General features: G+C 47.7%; 2 protein-coding genes across 6 annotated transcripts in view; both read left to right on the top strand.

Moving 5' to 3' along the window:
• TCF20 (transcription factor 20) overlaps window positions 1–19,015 on the top strand; it is a 130,129-nt gene that overhangs the window by 36,719 nt on the left and 74,395 nt on the right. The window contains exon 1 of one of the 5 annotated variants that reach the window (XM_068191441.1): window positions 6,886–7,198. The exons of 3 other annotated variants lie outside the window; for them this stretch is intronic. The gene's annotated coding sequence lies outside the window, so the exon portion shown is untranslated. Of the gene's footprint in view, window positions 1–6,885; window positions 7,199–16,910; window positions 17,160–19,015 lie in introns of those variants that run through there. One more of the 5 variants, XM_068191439.1, reaches the window with a different exon arrangement.
• NFAM1 (NFAT activating protein with ITAM motif 1) overlaps window positions 1–19,015 on the top strand; it is a 90,883-nt gene that overhangs the window by 65,128 nt on the left and 6,740 nt on the right. The window lies entirely within an intron of this gene.

Genomic DNA, 19,015 nt, shown 5'->3' with positions numbered 1-19,015 from the left:
TCTCACAATGAAACAGTATGTTTAAGTGTAACCTTGGGTCTCCAATAAGCTTCTGCAGTGACTAATTAGGCAGTGAAAAAAGCAGAGAAATCGCCTCACCTCTGACCGCAGCACTAGTTAAGAAAGTTGCGGAAAATATGGGCAACCACTGAATCCTGAATTATAAGAAGAGGTGGAGATGGGGCAGCTGCCTTCCCCAGGGTAGGTGTTGCATTGACTAGCAGCACCCATAACCACTCCTGCTAAGATTAATAAGGAGGAGAGACTTGTTCCTTAGTGCACAATCATCACTCATGGGAGGCAGGGGACACTTGCTGGGTGTCCTGGTGCGCCCCATCACCACTGGCACAGAATGGGGCAGATGCCCTGCCCTGTCAGTGGCATCAGAGGACACAGGGGAGTGTGGTGTCCTGGGTGGGATGGACCAAAGATGCTGCCAGATGTAGCAGCTCCTGTGTTAAGCTTTTATCTCCTCCTTCACTGTGGGCTCATCTCCTTCTGATGGTGACAGCAGTGGGAGAGCCACAACGTTTCCTTGAAAGTTGGGACAGCAGGGGAAGAAGTGGAGAAAAAGGTTGTGGTTTTTTTTCAAATCTTGTTTAGGCTTTTGTTTGCCTGGGTTTTTTTACCCCTGGGGAGTGCCCAGCTCACTGTTTCAGGCTGGTTTTCGCCTTTGAGAAATTCCTATGAAACAATCAGACGATTTGAGGGTGTGTGAGATGCTTCTGTATTTTGAGTCCTAATCACTTAGGTGAAAAAGAATAAGTAAATTATATATTGAACTGCTAACTGGTGCTGAGGCCTGGTGGTTTCCATGGCAACAGGGCTGGAAATAGCTGCCTGTGACGTCACCAGCAGGCACAGGTAGATCCGAATCCTGTTGTTGCTGTTTCCTCCTGAAGAGGTGAGTGTGGCAGGCACCAACACCTTGACATTGCAATTAACATATGCAAATATCCCTGCCACCCCGGTGGTACCTGTCCATCTCTAGGGTACTTCGAGTTCACTGCGGGCACAGCAGAAGTATCTGGGCCCTCTTGCAGGTACTGAGGGAGACCAGATCCCCCCAGCCCACACCTCTCTGCGTTGGCCGCACTGGGGTGCAGAGCCGCAGTGGGAGACTTTTCAGCCCCATGTCCAGCTTGAGAGGCTCAGATCTTCTCCAGTGGCTGGTGATGCTCCAGTTGCCCAAGCTGCTCCTCTAATTCATCTTACAGCTGCAGTATTGCATGTGAGAGGGGAGAGATTTTGAAACAGCTCGGACACCATTTCTTCTTTCTGGAGATGGATAGAAGACCTGGTAGGTTTAGGTTTGGTTTTTGTTTGGGTTGGGGTTTTTTTGGTAATTTGGTTGATGTAGGTTTTAATTTTGCTATTTTCTGGAGGATTTGGTTTTATTTTCCCTTTCTCTTTTATCTTTGAGAAGCTAGGAATGTAAACTGGTATTTTCTGCCATTGCTGAAGGACAAGTGGGAGGTGTAAATGAATCTATGAATGTGAAGGTTTAAAATGTTAATGAAAGGGGTGAATGTGGTGAATCTTTAACAAAGGCCTTTTCTACTTAAAATATTAATTACTTGTTGAAGTAAATACATCTTAAGCAAAGCAAACAACTAGTCTGATTCAGCAGGGTTATTTGATTATCCTGGCAGAGTCAAGAATGGAGGTTCTGCCTGAAGCCTCTTTCCCTGCACTGTAGGTACAGGAGTGTCACAGTTCTGTGTGACAGGGACTGACCCACGCTGGAACCTGGTTAGACACAAGCAAGGTGGATGTGAAGAGTAAGTTGCAGTTTAGCTGTGGAATTAAATATCCTTTAGCCAGCAACAGCACCCCCCCTCACCCCACTAATCTGATTACCTAGCTCCACGCATGATCAAAATCCAGTAGATGTGATACTTCCTTCCATGTGTTTTCTGGTGTTTGCGTTCAATTTCGTTTTAGCTGTGCCGAGTGATTGCATTTCCAATGTTTTCCTGAGAAGACAAGACCGTATGTCTCCTGTTAAGGTGATCTGTCCTCTTTTCCCCATGCAGCAACATGGCTGTGTTGAATACTCAGGTGGCACTGAATGATCCTCTTTTTAGTTTGTCCTTCTCAGAGCTTTGTAGGCAGTTTGGGTCCCAGCACATTGGCCATTGCTTAGCGAGGTCTCCTATTTAGTCTTTGTGTTTGTAAATAATTTCTGCTTCTTGATAATGCACTTGTTGCTCTTCTGCAACCTTTATTTTGTCACGAGGTTTTATTGAGCAGGTTTAGCCCAGAGTTAAATACTAGCTTTCTGGTATGGTTGCAGCCAAAATAATTTGAGGATTGTCAGCTCTAGAGACTGCTAATAATACAGTGAGCACATGCAGCAAGTGCAGATATTTGCTTCCAGCAGTGCCCACCTGTACACAGAAGTAGCTCTGTCACAACAGTTTTCTCCAGGAGACTGCATCCTCCATCTCCTGTGCCTGTGTCACTGCAGTGGCTCTGAGTACCAAACACTGATGGTTCAGGTGTGATGGCTGGTTCTCTCAGGAAGGGTCTCATATTGTCTCTTCCCCTTGGTAAAAACAGATGCCCTCTGGACAATGGTTTACATGTAGATGTAAACGCTTATCTGTCATGCAAGCATAAAAACATGCCAAGTTTTTAAGGAGAAAAATGACACGGGGCAATGCACAGCCCATTTTACTGGGTGCTGTGGTTTGCAGAGTGTTGTTTGCACACAGGGCACTGCACTGACTGCCTATAATGCTTCACAGGCCATCAGTGACCTATGGACCACAGTTTAGGTGATGCTGTTCTAGCGCCTTATCTATACTAGAAAAAGGAAGACAAATGATGCATAGTTTATCGTTTCGTTGTAAAGCTAAATGGCATTGTGGAAGGGTTTGGGGTGTTCTTTAATGTCAGGAGCCGATTCTTGCTTGTGCTGCAGCTGTGTTTCTGCTGCCAGAGGTGAAATAACTGTCCTGATTTCATCACTGTAGATACAGATAAATGTAATTTGAGCTAAAGAACATTCCTACCTTTATAATGTAATGCTTTTTGGATGCATCTCTAAGTATTACTAGCTCCTTTTTTCTTGCTTTAATGGACTTTAAGCCATTCATATTATTATGTCTTCCAAGGGGTTTTTCTTCCAACTTGGTTTGTAGTCAGTGCCCCAAGAAGTGAATAGATATGACTATGAAAAATATTAAGATCTCCAAAACCTTACTGACAGAAGGGAAACCTTACAAGGCATTCCACTGCAGCTGTCTTGAGTTAGCTGTGCTACCACTGGTGATGAGGCAGAGGAGTTTGAGATCACCTGTGGCTTGTTAGAGGCAACATCAGAATTTAGAACTGAACACATAGTGCTCAAGGCTTTTGAACAGTCATGAAAACCTGGTTTTTGTTTAGACACCTTAGTCTAAGCTGAGCATTTAGAAGATGCTTTTCCTATTTAGGTATGCAGTGATTATGTATGGTATGCTTGAAGGACTACAATCAGCATTTATGTCTTAAGGTACCTACTGCTATTAACATTGGTAGTGCTCCTCACGGTTTCTAACACCTTCTGTCTTTTATGCATCTGTCTTTCAGAAAGTGAAACCTTGGGACTAAAATCAGTGCAGTTTTGTCAAATAGCCATATTGATAGGACAAGAAAGAATGGCACTGCTCAGTGTTCCCATCAGAGTAGTTGGCAAATGCATCTGTCAGGAAGGATTTAGTGATGGGTGTTAAGATAATGAGCCACAGGGAGGTAGACTATGACTTTTCACTCTTTGCCATATCTACTTTTCTCTCAGTTCACAAGGACTTCAGAAAAAGGAAAAGCTGTTACTATTGCTGATTGGTCAACTCTTCCAGAGTTCTTGATCCCTGCAGATGCTGTGTGTAATACCCGTGCAGCGGTATTGCTTGGGAAGGGTAAAAACCAAGAAGATAGGAGTTTATTGTCTTTAAACCTGAGGCTTGCTCAGGTTTTGGTGGCTGCAATCTCCAAAATGAGATGGTTTGTATTTGGATTTAGGATATCCTCAATTGGGCCTACTGGGGAGAAACTGCTGTTTATGCACCCTAAAGTAACCACTTCGTCTTTCCTCTGCCACAGAGTAGAAACAGGACCTCATGCAGGGCTCAGGAGTGACGGGTGGGTAGAAGATGGTCTTCAGGGAATCAGTCTGGTGGCTGGAAGGAGTTGGGGCCCATTTAAAATGGCTGCTGCCACGTTCAAGGGGCCATTTTAAGTGCCTGTTACCCTAATCTTGCTTAGGGCTGTAATTTGAATGAATGTGAAGCCAGCAAAAATGTTAGATTCCAATACAAATCTGTTCTGATTTGGGGATTCATCTGAGTCCCAACAATGCGTAAAGTACTGCGGAATGAGAGGTGATATATTGTGGAAATGTAAGAGATGAATTTTATATTTATTACTGACTTGGCAGGGTGCTTTTCACATCACCATTCTGGTACAATTTTGATTAGATTTTTATGCTGAGCATCAGAGAAACACTGCTCATGTGTACGTAATTCTCCTTCCCTATTGTGCATCCCTTCTCTGGTAAGGAGAACTCTGTGCTGATGAGACAGGGTTGACAGTCATTGCACTGTTACTATACAGTTCAGACAGTGCCAGTAAAAACTTCCTCTGCCAGTGTGGAGGATGTGCGTTGACACGCAGCAGAGTGCCACTCGCAGTGGGAGATCGGGTAAGTTTCTATCTTGCCCAACTGACCTCTGCAAGAGTTTGTAAGGGTGATGGTAGCGTCTGTCATCTTGCTGTGTATGGTGGAACCTGTTCAATGGTCCTCAGTCCATGTATTGATCTCATTTGTCATAAATTGTTGTCTTGTAATGGATTTTGTTTACTCCCAGCATGTTCTGGCTCTGAACTGGCATTGAAAGCAGGTAAAATTCATCTGCAGATGGAGTGCTGTCTGTTCTCTCTCAGGTATTCATTTGCTTTAGATGGGAAAGCATCAGGGAAATAACCCTTCTCTGTAGACTACCTTACAGAGTTAGAGTTCTGGGACAGAAATAAATCTGATGTGTATATTTATATTTGGTTATTTATGCAACCTTTGTCTTTTGTATAGAGCTTTTTACAAGTACTGGTGCATGTATTTCACCTTGCTTTGTATCAGTAGTAGTAGCCTCCCCATTTTACAGCTTAATAAAGAGCTGTGTTGTGCAGTTTGAGGTGGTGCAGAAAGTCTGTATTAAAACTCAGAACTAAACCCAGACTTCTCAGATTCTTGGTTCAGTGTCCAATACTCAGGAAGAATGAGGAAAAAGGCAGGATGATTTTTGTGCTTATTTAATGATACATTTACGTATTTTTGTGTTGAATTGGCCTGTGGAGATGAACAGCTTCATTTTCATTAGGATAATTGTCTTGAGAAGGGGTTTAGAAGGATAAAAATGTAGGGATTTTTTACATCTTCACTACAAACTGCTTTGCAGTTGTACTGCAGGAATGAACTTGGCTTGTGGCATTTGGTGGAATCAAGATTTGACTCTTTGTGATAATGGCAGAGCAAAATATATGAACAGACGATCACCAGCAAGTTTATTTACCACAATAAGATTATAAATTATCACTTGGCCTATAGTAGTTTGACTCTGTGATCTTTCTTCACTGCAGTAAGTACTAAAATGTTTGCCTAAGCTATCAGGAGGTTGCCTGATTCAGTGTTACTGTGACTCAGCTGGCAAATGGTAACTTGTTAATTGTGGTAACTCAATTGCTTATTTCTGTGTTGGTAGCTCTTGAACTGATTTTGGTGGGTAACCATTGTCAATGGAAGGCAAGTGAAGGGAAAATCCTGGGATTTACCTGGATGTAATCACTGTTCTCTGGATAGTCTGGATAGAAGCAGATCTGCTTGTAGAGATGATGGCAAAAAGAAATGGGAAAAGTTTTGTCTGCGTCTATGTTACTGACCTAATGAAATAAATCTGTCACCCTCATCTGAGCTGTGAATTTTTATATTTAGAGTTTTGCCTGCAAATGGACAAAGCTGAAGGTGGTGTTATATAGGTTAGTATTTTATTCCCTATCCTCCTACAGCTGGAAGACTGACTCTTTGTGGAAAAGGTGATGAGCCTTCCCCTTGTTGAGAACCAAGCTGGGCTTTTGGGCAGCCACGCATCAGTCCACAGCTTCACCTTATCCAGCAGTGATGTGTGAAGTCAGGTGGCTCCAGCCTATGCGAAATGAACTTGTGTTCTGTGCCCAGCCCTTGGGCTGCAGATCTTCTCCCCAAGGTCTAAAACCTTAAAGTAGCCCACATTCAGGGTCTCCCTCTCCAGGAGGAAACCTTGCTTTCAGTGTAAAACCACTGGGCACTTACGCTCGCTGATGCAAGGAAGTTGGCATGCAGTACACTGGGGTGTGAGTTTATGGCTCCCCCGCTGTTCTTGACTCTTCTGTGTGGGCATTTTTCATAGGCAGTAAAGAGCTGAGCTGCTTTCTCCGGCAGCGTTGAGTAAGAGTGGCTACAGCGTGAGTCGGTGTGCAGTGCCCAGTGTGCCGTCCGCTCAGAGCCCAGCTTATCGCTCCCTTCCCAGGGTGAGCAAGCCCTTGGGAAATGTTTGGATTTTACAGGAGGCCACGCAGGATCAGAGCAGCAGCAAGGTGATGGGGTGGGACTGTGGGGCTGTGAGACCAGCAGGGATACACGTGCCATACCAGACGCGGCTGCGTGTCGGGCTTAAGTGTGCCCCGGTTAAGGCAGGAGCATCGGTGATGCAAGTGGACAGTGCGGGGATGGGGACATCGTTCTGCAGAGCCAGAAGCCAGGGGAGCCTGCGGATCATGCTGGGGGCAGGTCGTACCGGTGGGACCTTGCCTCTCCCCTACCTTTGCCCCACGCTGCCTTGGCAGAGCCCACGGGGAGGCCGACGGTGCTCGGCGGAGGAAGGAGGGCAGCAAATGCTTCCCGCGGTGAAGCACGAGCTGGCATCTGAGCAGCCTCACCTCTGCCCCACTGGCTCTCACCGGCCCTTCCTGGCTGCCTGCCGCCTCTCTCCAGCTGCCAGCCCCCCGCCCGCTGGCAGGCACCGCATCCCCTGCCGGAGCAGGGAGGAGAGGGCTGGGCTGCTGAGAGGACCAGCTCCCTCGGGCCCCTGATCCAGCCCAGCGGAGCGGCGGGCTGCTCCCCGGCTCCCCGTGTCAAGCGCGTGTTTAAGCTTGTGCTAGTCTCCTGGACACCTTCCCGGTGAGTTTTCCAGAGAATGACTACAGATGAAATGCAATTAGACACAGATGGAAGGGGGGTGGGGGAGGGGTGGGAGATGAGCCGAGTTTGAAAATGGGGGGAGGGGAACGATTGATTGCGAGGCCGTGAGGCAGGACCGGCATGTGCGGGAGAGATGAGTGCGAGGATCAGAGGTCCCCGCTGGGAAACGCTCGCTGGGCTGGGGCCGGGAACCTAAGGAGGTCCCTGTGCTCTCAGCTGCTGCCGCCGCCGCTGTTGTGGTTGTTGGAGAGCCAGAGGGAAGCAGCAGGCGTGTCTCAGGGATGATTAATCATGTATGGCAGCAGTGAGGAAGGAGGACGCGGTGTGCACACGGAGACCAGCACCTCCCCTAGCCCTGCGCGCCTTTGGCTCGCTGACAGCGATCTCTTCTGCTCGGAAAACCAGTCCCAGAGGACGGCAGCCAGAGGGGGACCGCGTTTCGCCTGAGCCAAGAGACCGCTCCTTACCCAACCCATCCTCCGGGAACTTCAAGACTTGAGAAACTAAAATCTCCTGGGTCTGGAGGAGAATGAAAAAAAAAAGTGAAAGCAGAGAGTTGAACTAGTCCAGGTGGGAGGGGAGACGGACCTGACTGAAGGTTTAATTAGTGAGGAGAATGGAAAAAATAAAAGTAGGTTTGGCAACAGCAGGCTGCAAGTGCTTCCCAGTTGGAGAGGTGGGGACAGGGCATAGACCAGTCCCGATTGTTGTTGCAGGTCTCTCTTTGCCTCAGGATTTGTCAGCCGCCTCTCCTTCCACACCTCAGCAATACCTGAAGGGCGAAAAAAACCCCTAACTAATAAAAACATAATTTGGCTTTCTTTTGGGGAAAGCATTTGGTTTTAAATCTCCAGGCTCTTTTATTGCTGTAAAGAAAAGCTTAAGAAATAGGAACCTGCCTTTTTTTCTCTGTGTGTGTATGGGATTTTTTTGTGAGGTCAGAGCCCCATACCAGGTGAGAATATAAAAAACTTCCAGAGAAGGAGAGAGGGCTAAGCCAGGACCACTGGCAGGCCTACCACTTTTTACCAGGCTCCCCAGTCCAATGGCTATTACCTGCAGCGGTCTGCACTCACATCTTCCCCTTTTAATTTCTCCTACAAGTAGGGGAAAGTGTCCCCTTTTCTCTACATCCCTCATCAAAGATAAGACAGTATTCCTCCCTATAATTTACAGTCCCTTTAACCTTAAAGGCGCCCCTTTCACAGTCTGTAACACTTCTTTTTGAGAGCTTTGCACTGAAGGAAGGTGTTTGATTGTATTACCCTACCCCTATTTCCCTCTGCTCAAGATTTGCTCAGACACCTTTAACTACAGTGCTGTCTTCTGTCACTGAGGTGGAATCACTGAGCTATTTTTTGTAAGGCTGCTTGGACTCACTACCTTTATGTTTGCCCCTGCAAGATTGCTAGAGTGCTGTTGAATGCTTATAAACAGCTCCACATTTTCCACATGCCACTTCCTCATGCAATGCAGAGCTGTGGCCAGAATCTGGAATGTACTAATTTCTTTATTTTCCTCCTTTTCTTCCTTAATTGTTCTAAATGTAGCTAAGTAGTATTTCACAAAGCTAAATATCATCACAAAATAAGAGAAGAGTAGGGCATAGATTGTTCAGAGGTAGGACTGAAATGCATCTCTCCAGACGGAGTGAAGTTTGTTATGAAATGTGTGCTGCAGAGCTGCAGAAAGCTAAGCTACTGCTGGGGAGATTGGAGGTACCTTTGTATTGGTTGTTTTGGGATCCCTGGATTAAAAATAAAAAAAGCAGTGTAGTTTTTCAAGCAGAATCAAACACATTGGTGGCATCAGAAGCTAACAAACCGAGAGCTGGAATAAATACTTAATGCTTCTCCCTGTGAGACCTCTGCTCACAGCCAGTAGTCATGGAAAACAGGAGAAAACAGATGTGGATGCCCGAACAAGTGAATAGTACTGCTTCATTCATTGCTGTTTTGAAGTGAGGTGTTCTTCTCTCCTCACCAATTTGCTAAGCTTCTTTTATGGTTTCAGTGGCCTGGGACAGTGGTGGGAAGAAGGTGCTGGAAGCAGCTGGTATGTTTCACCTATGCCAGCCCAGCAGATCTGATTTTGGGATCTGGGCAGAGCTCCTTTGCTGAGGATCTGTAGAGAGGTGTCTCTGCCTTGGCTGAAGGGCCCATCAACTTGTATTGAACGGATGGATTGAGAATAGGTAGAAGAGCAGGAGGGCGTCCACAGGCTGATACAACTCAGTTCTATTTGGAACTGTTCCTGAAAGCCTTTCTTTAAAGGGTGAGCAGCAAAGGGTGGGGCAGCTGGTGGTCTGTGGTGCCTTCTGCATCCACCAAGGGACTGAAGGGAGTGGGGGTCATGCTAAGGCTTACCCCACAGTATAAATGTCGTTTAAGGAAAAGCCAGAGACAAGAGGATGTATTTTGTTCACTCAGCTGGTGGATGGGCAGCAAGAGGAATGTGTTGCTAATTAATGTGAACTACTGATCGCATTTGGACAGAGGTGATGCTGTGGAGGGGAGTAGTGCCCACCTTTGTGCTATTGGACCATCCAGGGGTTATTCAGTCCTTTTCCAGTTCGGGGAACATTTTGGCAAGCCCTCCAGCTTTGTGTTGCCTTCCAGCAGCAGTGCTGGTGGCAGTGGCAGGGTCCTTGGACCCCTGGGGACTGTAGCCTGCAAGAATGGGGGTGGGCAGGACTCCCCCATCTCAGCTGGCACCTTGGGAGCCACCTGGTCCCCTCCCCTGCCAGGGGATGCTTTCTGACTGTGTAAGGGGAGCTTTTGGAGGAGCCAGGGGCTGGCTGCCAGGCTTCCTTTAATTCCCCCAGCTGGCAAACAGGAGGCCTGTGTCGGTTGCCGGGGCAATGGCGGGAAGCTGTGTTAGTTTAATGAGGCATTGGGAAGGCTGCTGTTTATTTCAGGGGAGCGGGGGCTCTCTCATCTGCCAGGATGCTTTGCCGGGATGGAGGGGCAGCTGCCAAAGGACTCCTAGGCCACGACTGCCATGCTCTTCCCCTCGACTGCTGCCCTCAGCCCTTCCCGGGGTGCAGAGGCCAGCGTCAGGGCCATCCCTCAGCACTGCATGTCTGTCTCCTCCCCTTCCACTCAAGCCCAGCATTTTCAGTGCCGTGCTGTCAAACTTGTCCTCTTCCAAAAGCACCTGCTGTTTCCCAGGGAAGAGCCCCCAGTCCCACTCGTGTGTTGAGGACCCAGTGCTCGCCTTAGGCAGGGTGCCTGCCTCCCTGGATGTCCCTTCCCGTTCATTGCCTGCCTGGGGTACAGTGGTTACCTGATTGGGGTGTTGAACTTACTCCTTTATTTAAGCAAATGAAGACTTGAAGCATCAATGTAATCATAGTAAAGGTGACCTACAAAGGAGGGAGGAGAAGAATGAAGAGGGGGGAACGGGGAAAGTGCCTTGCGTTATGCCCCTTTTCTAGTGTCTCTTTTTGATTTAAAAGGGATCTAATGGGGGGCTTGGGCTTTTTTATCCTTCTTTGCTTCTTTTCTTCTCAGCGTGTTATTTCAAATACAAAAGGATTTCTGGTCTTGTTTAACCTCTAGGGGGGAGGGGGAATTCGATGCACAACTTGAGCACTAATAGGCTTATGACTATTCAGATAAAACTTCATTAACAGAGTGTTTAAAAAAATAAGCCTTATTCAGACCTGTTAAAAATCAAGAGAGTGTAAATGGGTGTGAACAAACAAATACTAGGTGGAGAGGTTGTCTGAAAGTTCAGTAAGCCGTGTCCATTTAATAAAAGGCTAAGAAAAAGCCTCAGGCCACAGAGCGATGAATTTTCACACAAAAAAAGGTGAAGTAAGACTATTGTCTTGCAAAGAGGAAAAAAAGTCCTTTTCGTATGTGAAAAGAGACGTATTTGATGAAGATACACGAACAGAAATGCACCTGATTTTTTTTTTTCCTTTTCTCCCCTCCCCCCCTTTTTCTGGTTCCCACTTAAAATACCGTAGAAACAAATGCTGTCCTGGATGATGCTTCCTCAGCTGGTGTTGCAGCACATCCCCTTGTCCTGCAGGAGCAGCTTTCCTCACCGACCCTTGCAGGAGCAAGTCCCCCTCTCCCCAAGCACAGTGGCACATTACACGTGCCCGTGCCCAGGGTGGCAGTGTCCCGCGGGGGTTTGCAGGCTGCCTGTGCCAGCCTCCTCCAGCACAAGGAGCCGTCTCTCGGCTGAAGCCCACATCAGCCCAAACTCTCCGCCGCCCTGTTGCTAGCCCGCCTCTCTGGCCCGTTTCTCCTGTACGTGCGAGTCTCGTGCCCTGTGCAAGGCTGGTAATTAAAAAACCGTGGAAGGGTATATTAGTGAGTTAACAGTACTTATTTGTGAGGCTGCTGGAGGGGGGGGAGAGAGATCTATCCCCAGGGAAAGCTGCACTGACGAGGGGTGGGGGGGAGCAGGAGGGAGGAGGAAGTGGGGGCGAGATTGGCAGGTGACTGCCAGCTCCGAGGAGATGACAGCGGCAGCAGCTCCGCCAGTCCCACTTGAACACTGCACTGCAGGTACTGGGTTAATGGGTGGGAAGTGGTGAAGAAGAATATCAGGGTGGGTGGCTGGAGGGAAGGGTGTTGGCATGGGGGAGTTGATTTCTGTTAAATGCCAAGATAGAGATGACACTCTATATACATGTAATCATTAGACTTCATTCCCAAGAATATTTTCCTTCATATAATTTTTTTTAAATGCAGAGAAAGCTTTCCCCAAACCTGACAGTATTCTACCTACAATCACTTTCCCCTTGCCAAATACTACCATGCTCTACAAAAACGGTCTGAAATGCTGTACTATTTTTGACCATTGCATTTGGGTTATTTGTAGTGAAATTTTAATTTTTAAGGTGCTAGGAATAGGCTCCTCAGTCCCACATTGTCTCCATGTAGCAAGGCCTTTTTACTGAATGTGAGACTGCATTACAAGCTAAACTCACAATTTTCTTGTTTGATAACACTGACTATCCAACTAGAAAATTCATGTATCCTCCTTTTGCAGGACTGGCAGGTTAGACCTAGACTGAAGTCCTGATTGACATCTGCAAACAGCATTCTTGCTCATGCTCGTGCTCTCTCTCTTTTTCCCCTGTGCTCATGCTCTCTTTTCCCCCCTCGATTCCTTTTCAGAGGGCAGAACATCTGTTTGCAAAGGGCTGAGGACACACACTGCACAGGGAGATAAAAGCAAAGAGCCCTCATCCCATGTAAGAGTTCACAGATCTGTAGCTCAGGGGGCTGGCGACAGGGTTTGACAAGGGTTTAAATCCTTCTGTCTTTCTCCCTTCTTGTATATTTGAGTTTGAAAAACAAAACCACCTGGGGTTATCTCAGGTGTGCAATATTGAGGATTTAGATGTCAGCTTCGCTATCAGCTTCGTTTTTTGTGCACAAAGAGAGAAAGAGGATCACAGATTTGCACCTAAGCTACACAGAGTGATGCCAGTGCCTTGGTTTATCACAGTGGAGGAAGCCCATGCCTCTCCCTGCCCACTACAGCAGAGTTAAGCCCCAAGGGCCTTACACAGATCGCGCCTCAGTTGGAGTCCTGTCCTTTCTCTCCCTGCAGCAGAAGCCAAGTTTAAGGAATTGGCTGAGAATTCAAGGTGCACGTATGATTGTAGACCTGCATGGTACAGATAGCAAGAAAAAGAAGCTTCAAAAACGTTGCTATCCTTTTCTCTCCAAGCAACAACAGCCCGCTGTAAAATATTTAGCCATAAAGATAAGACTTTTCTTTTTGACCTGCCATGATTGTGGAGAGGGCCACCACCTATGCCTGTGCACCTGTGGTGTTACAGATTTTAGTCCAGAGACTAGGTAAGGTGTTCTCAGCTGTGAGAACAGCTGATGGGATGGTCTGAACATCCAGTTTAACCTGTGACTCAGAGATTGTGCTGGTTCGCTTATCAGAAACACCGGCAACAAAAGGGGCAAACCCCTTTTGATTTTTCAGTACTAACATAAGTACACTGATTTACATTACATGGAGATACATATTTTGACTGCTTGACAAAGAAAATCATGCCCACGACAGCTTCTTGTCAAGAAAGTAATCCTACTAAATGAAAGCATGACCAGCACCATCCGTTTTTGAGGTCTCTTCTGCGTGGTAATTTCCAGAGTCTTGGTATGGCCATTTTTAGGGAACTGTTTTAATCTGGTGACTACCTTTGCTGAACAGCACTGGAAGCATTGGGCATTTAGCAGCTTTGAAAATTACATCATAGGTATCTTAAATGTACTTCTCAAGCGTGCATTGGTTTTAAAGCTTAGCAGCTGGCCCTTTGGCCATATATATAGATCGCACACACTCTGACTTGCTTATCAGGAATGGCAGTTAGTTGAATGCAAAGAAAATTTATATGTTTCTCTCCTGCCTTCACCTTCTCCTTTTCTGTTTTCTGTGTGGAATGAGGATCTTGGGGATCCCTTGAGCTGGACCATGAACCCCCTGGCCTGTCAGTTTTGCTAGGGATAGAGGGGACTTGTTGTGTAAAGTGCTACAACCTGCTATATTTTCACTCTTACTGCTGTGTGGCAGCAAGAGTTTTAGATGCATGAAGCCTTGCTTAGGGGTAAGGGGGGCTGGAGGAAAGACACCAGCAGAAGAAACCGCTAGTTCAGAGCTCACAGTTAACAGGACTGAGATTCTGAGCAAGTCTCAGGGTAGTGCGAATGGGTAACACAAAGCCAGCACTGGGAGCTCATTTTAATTTCAACCATCTTGTGCGTGTGTAGTTGGCTGTCTTTGTTTAAAGAACTTGGCCTTCAGGTAGATTTTATTTGGACGGCTTGCTTATCCAAAGAACATTAATGACTTTCCTTGAGGAGTTGCAGCCAGTACCTTTGCACCCTGGTTCTCCTCTAGTCCTGTTTTCTCTTTTCCATAATCTCCCGGTGCCCAGCAGCAAGCCTTTAGGGTACATGCGCAAGCAAAAGGAGCTCGAGTTGGGGAATTAATATTCCTGGAACATAACACCAGCAGCATGCACACGCTGAGGAGAATATTAGAGCTATTAGCGGTGGGAGTTTGGAGTGCATGCAATATCTAGATGGAGAATTCAGTGTGATTAATCTGCCTCTAAGCAGCAGCCTCCGGGCTCTGGGAATTCTGTGGCACGTTTGAAATCAGAACTTTTTTTAATTACCTTTCCGCATCAACAAAACAATTGCAGTTGTATGAAAATAAGCCCTTTCAGTCCCTGCCCTGTCTCTGTTCTTTTTTTTTTTTTTTTTTTTTTTATTTTTTCCTTTTTGGATGAGGCATGCTGCTGGAGCCCTGAGTATTCACAGTCCCAGCAGCTCTGACAGCGTTTTGCACAAGTGCAGAGGGACTTAACCTGGGAGGCTTGGCCAGCCTCCAAGTCAGGTAATTGCATCGTGGGCCAAGCTGGAGCAAGCCCATGCTAGTCAGTGTGTATGTGTTAAGATTCCTTGCTCTTTCCCCCTTCTTTTTTTCCTCTTCCCAGCAAATTCCTGTGCCTCCCTTTCTCCCCCATTCACCTCCTCACCTTGCATCCTGGCATGTTGGCAGCCATGTTACCTCCCTGCCACCGGCAGGTTGAGAGAGATTCCCCGAGAGAGGAGTGGGATAAACATGGAGGTTTCCTCTCATGCAGTCATCAGGGTGGAAAAGAATAGATAAAAAATGAAAGGAGTTGATATAAAAATGGTAGTAAAGTTGTGGCCAAACAAGGAGCAAGATGTGCTGAAAGATACAAGATTGGATGGGGACCTCCCTGCTTGCAATTCATACCTTTTCCCTCCCTCTCGCGAGCAGAGGCAGGAGAGTTTATTCCATCCATTGCAGCCTGGTTTATTGCTGTACTGGCATGGAGACACTGTAAAACAGCAGGGGAAATCTTCCCTAACACAGCAGCTCTGCCAGGGCTGGGATGATGCCCTAAGGCACTGGGATTCAGAGTTGATGTGGGAACAAAGGCTTTGGCCATGGAGCAACTCCAACCTGGAAGACCATCTTCTGGATGTCTGGATTTTATGCTGGAAGCATATAGAGCTGCTGGGGTACAAAACTTTCCGACAAGTGTCTTGGGTTTCCAGTGCTGGTGCCAGCCCTCTGGAGCACCACAGGCACTCATGGGTGCTCCCGCCGTCCAGCAACAGCAAGTTGGGAACGTACTTGCCAGCTGGTTCATGGCAGGGATCTGGATTGCTTCCTCCTCGCTTCTCGCTCGCTCCACATACAGATTTCCCTCCTGCCTCACTGGCAGGTTGCGGAAAGGGCAGGCTACGATGGTAGTGCTGTTTTCTCCTCCCTTCCAGGTCGACACAGTGATGGGAATTGCTTTGTAGGTCTTGATGAGGGCAGGGATGGAGGTTGGAGAGAGGAGTGGACACACTGTGAGGATCACAAGCTGTTGTCTCTTTGGCTCTGCAGTTCCAATAACTTCATAAATATAGCGTCTGCAATTAGCACAGTTTAATTTTTTAAAATTTATTTTTAATTTTACTTGGCTGTGCCCTTGACTTATTCCTTTGAATTCCTGGCCTTCAGGCATGATTAGCACAGTGTGATTGAGCTGCCTTGCTTCAAAAGGTGAAAAAAAAAATCTATTTTAAACACAAATAACAGATTTTTTTGGGGGGGGCTTATTTACTGACATGTTTGAGGTGGTGTTAAATTTTGAGAAATTGATGTTAAAAAAATACACCAGCTGAATAAACACAAAAAAAAAAAAAAAAAAAAGCCCCAAATCTTACAACTTTCCAGGTCACATTAAGCCAATAGCTACTTAATAAGCCTTTTTTTCCTTCTAGGCTTCATTTCAGAAATGACTGCAGAAGTCTTATATCATCAGCTTTTGCTCCCAAAGCAACATCCGAGCATTGCATTGTACTGGGAGTACATCAAAGTCTCCTGGCCTTTCTTTCATCTACCCCAGTCTGTCTTCCCCTCCCCAGGGCACCTAAACCTAAAAATACCCTAGGGAATTGAAGACACCACTCTTTTCCCTGTTGCCTTGCTTAGGCCTTACATACAAGTCTGTTACCTTTACTCTGACCGCTTTTTCTCAAATTGTAGTTTAGTAGTGATTTCAGATCCTCGGGTGGGGGGAAGAAAAGCCCCAAGTGCCCACTGATGAGCCTTACCTCTGCTCGGCCCATAGCTCCCAGAGCTGTGGCACAGAGTGGTGTTCACTCTGCGTGGCCCTGCTTGCCCGGTGGCTCTCAGCACTGCCTTCCCTGCCTGTCTCAGGCACAACCCACAGCATCTGCCTGTTTCCATCCTTGCCCTGCCATCCCCCTCTGCCGTGGCCCCCTGAGCCTTTCCTGTGGCCACTGCCACCCCTTGATCTTCACCCCAGCACCTCGTCCTGCTCTAGTCCCGGCAGGTCCAGAGGGGCCACGGCAGGTGTACTGTCCCAGAGGGGCTGCTGGTGCCTGTGCTGCGCTGGAGGATGGCGCCTGGACTGGCGCTTGCTGTCTGTCCTGCCCAGGCCACTTTTAGAAGGTATTTCCACTGTGGTCACAAAGTTTATTTGTGAAGAAAAACCACAAAAAAACCCCAAACCCACAACAAAAAAGGGAGTATGATTTATTGGGAAAAAAAAAAAAAGCCATTTTCTTGGCCAGCCATTTCCTGAGTTCCCTTTGTTACTACTGCAGATATGTGTTTGAATAAGAGCCTTTTCCCCTCCCCTCTCCTATTCCTCCCTGTTCTACCCTGCAGTGAAGTCACAATCCGGCGTTTGTGGGCTCTGTGTGATGTCAGAGACTCGGTCTTGTGACTTCACCGGCGGGCTCAAGCAGAAGGTGCAGACGAGGCTGAGAGAAGAGAAAAAAAGCCCCCTCCTCTCCTCTTCCCTCCCCCCCCTCTCCACCCTCTCGGTTTATAAAACCAGTAGCTGAGATAAATCGGAAGGGGGTGGGGAGAAGCAGCAGGGAAAGCTGAGAAAGATGCCAGAAAGGTACAGTAAATGGGCTTTATCTCTCTCTCCCTCTCCCTGAAAGTTGAGAGTGGAAAATTGCCCTGCAGAGGCCAGCTCTCGCCGACCACGCGCGGCGGCGGCGGTGGCGGCCGTGTGTCTGCGGCGCCCTGTGCGTGTCACCCGCCCCCGCGACGCCGCCGTGCCCACCCGGGGTGCCCGCGGCGAGGTGGGGGGCTGGGGGCGGCCGGGGAGGGCTGGGGGCGGCGGGGGCAGCCGGAGCCCGGCGTGGCTGGGCACGGCGAGCCGCTCGCCTTGTCCCTTTTCAAAGGCCCCAGCTGTTGGCTGCTCGCTGCAGTCTGGCTCCTGCGAGACCGACATAAATGGGTTATGGGGTTTATGCATATGCCGGGGGGGAGGTGTCGTCCCCCCCCTCCCCCCCGTTTTCTTCCCCATGTATTTCTCGTTGATTTTTTCTTTAATTAATTTTGTTTTGGTTTTGGATGTGTTTTTTTTTTTTTTTTTCCCTTGCTCTGCAGGCTCAGAGTAGCACGGGGGTGGATGGGGAGGGGGCCTGCCATTCCCCCGTGATATGTGGGTGCATCAGGAGGGAGAAGGGCAAGGCCTCAGGGTCACATTCTCAAGGGCTGTGAGATGTGATTTCTTCTTTAATTTCTTAATTTTTTGGGGAGGGTGGTTTGGTGATTGTTGTTGTTTTTTTAACTGACAGCTGCACAATAGCAATGTGGGTGCACCAGCAAACAGCAACCTAAAAAATATTTTTTAAAAATAAAAATTAAAAAAGGGGGAGGAGGAAAGCCGAGGGGGGAAGTGGGGGGTTAGCTTGCCCCTCCCTTCTTTCGTAATTTTTTTTTTTTTTTCCCTGTGTCAAATTTACTGTTCACTTGAGATTTTGGACAAAGACGGGGGCAGTGGGTGGGCTGCTTTGAGTTTTGTGATATAATGTGACTGGAGCAAGGGAGTAAAGCGCAGACAATTAAGGATCAGTGCGAGGGCTTTGCTCATTCAGTCTGTTGAGGAAGCCGTCATTTTGTGTTAGTGTGCGTGTCTGGAGGAGGAAGGATAGTGGAGAGTGACAGTGGAAGGATGCCCAATGTTGTGGTGTATTTGTACTTGCTAAATGCCTGCTCCAGGAAAGGAGGGTTTCAAAAGAAAGGGATGAGCAAAAGGGGGTCCTTCTGAATTCGCCCTTTGGTGAAGCCACTTTGGACTGGATTCTCACTACTGGGAATGTGATGTTTTGTTGCCTCCATGAAAGGGGAGGGCTGAGAAACGAAAAGGGCAGGTGTCAGGCAGGCTCCTCGCTGCCACCGCTCTGCCTACGCGTGTCACCCTGATCACCCCGATGACCGGTGGCTTCTCTGCTGCTCTGAATATGAATACGAAGCTCCTGTGAAAAGCGCTGCGTCCCGACTGTCTGCAGGGCTGGGCTTCTCTCCGCTCCCGGGTCACTTGGGTCCTGCTGCTGCACTTCACTCCTAAAGACCCAGAGCACCTCCTGCTTTTGTAGTTATTTATTTCTTTATTTCAACTACTGGACCCTGGCTGTCCTCTGCCAATACGTTTCAAGGCTGATGAATAGCACCCCCTGCAGTTATAGAGCTGATCTTTTGTAGCACAGATGTATAATTAATTGTGCAGCACTTTTGCAGTCTGAACAGGCAAGTGGATTCTTGGAAGACACCCATGTACTGCCACCTGCTTCTCAGAGCCCCAGCTCCACGGCCCTTGGGGAAGGGACCTGCTGGCCACAGCTTAAGAGCCTCTGTCCTACTGGAATGATAGGAAACAGGATTTGAATCCAGGTCTTTGGTGTAAAAGCCACAAACAGCCCCAAACCCAAAGTGCTGCTGCACCCCAGGACTCCTCTCCTCTGC

Source organism: Anomalospiza imberbis, chromosome 5 (assembly GCF_031753505.1).
Source record: "Anomalospiza imberbis isolate Cuckoo-Finch-1a 21T00152 chromosome 5, ASM3175350v1, whole genome shotgun sequence".
NCBI lineage: Eukaryota > Metazoa > Chordata > Aves > Passeriformes > Viduidae > Anomalospiza > Anomalospiza imberbis.
The sequence above is the reverse complement of the archived record's forward strand: the minus strand, read 5'-3'. Positions and strand labels throughout refer to the sequence as shown.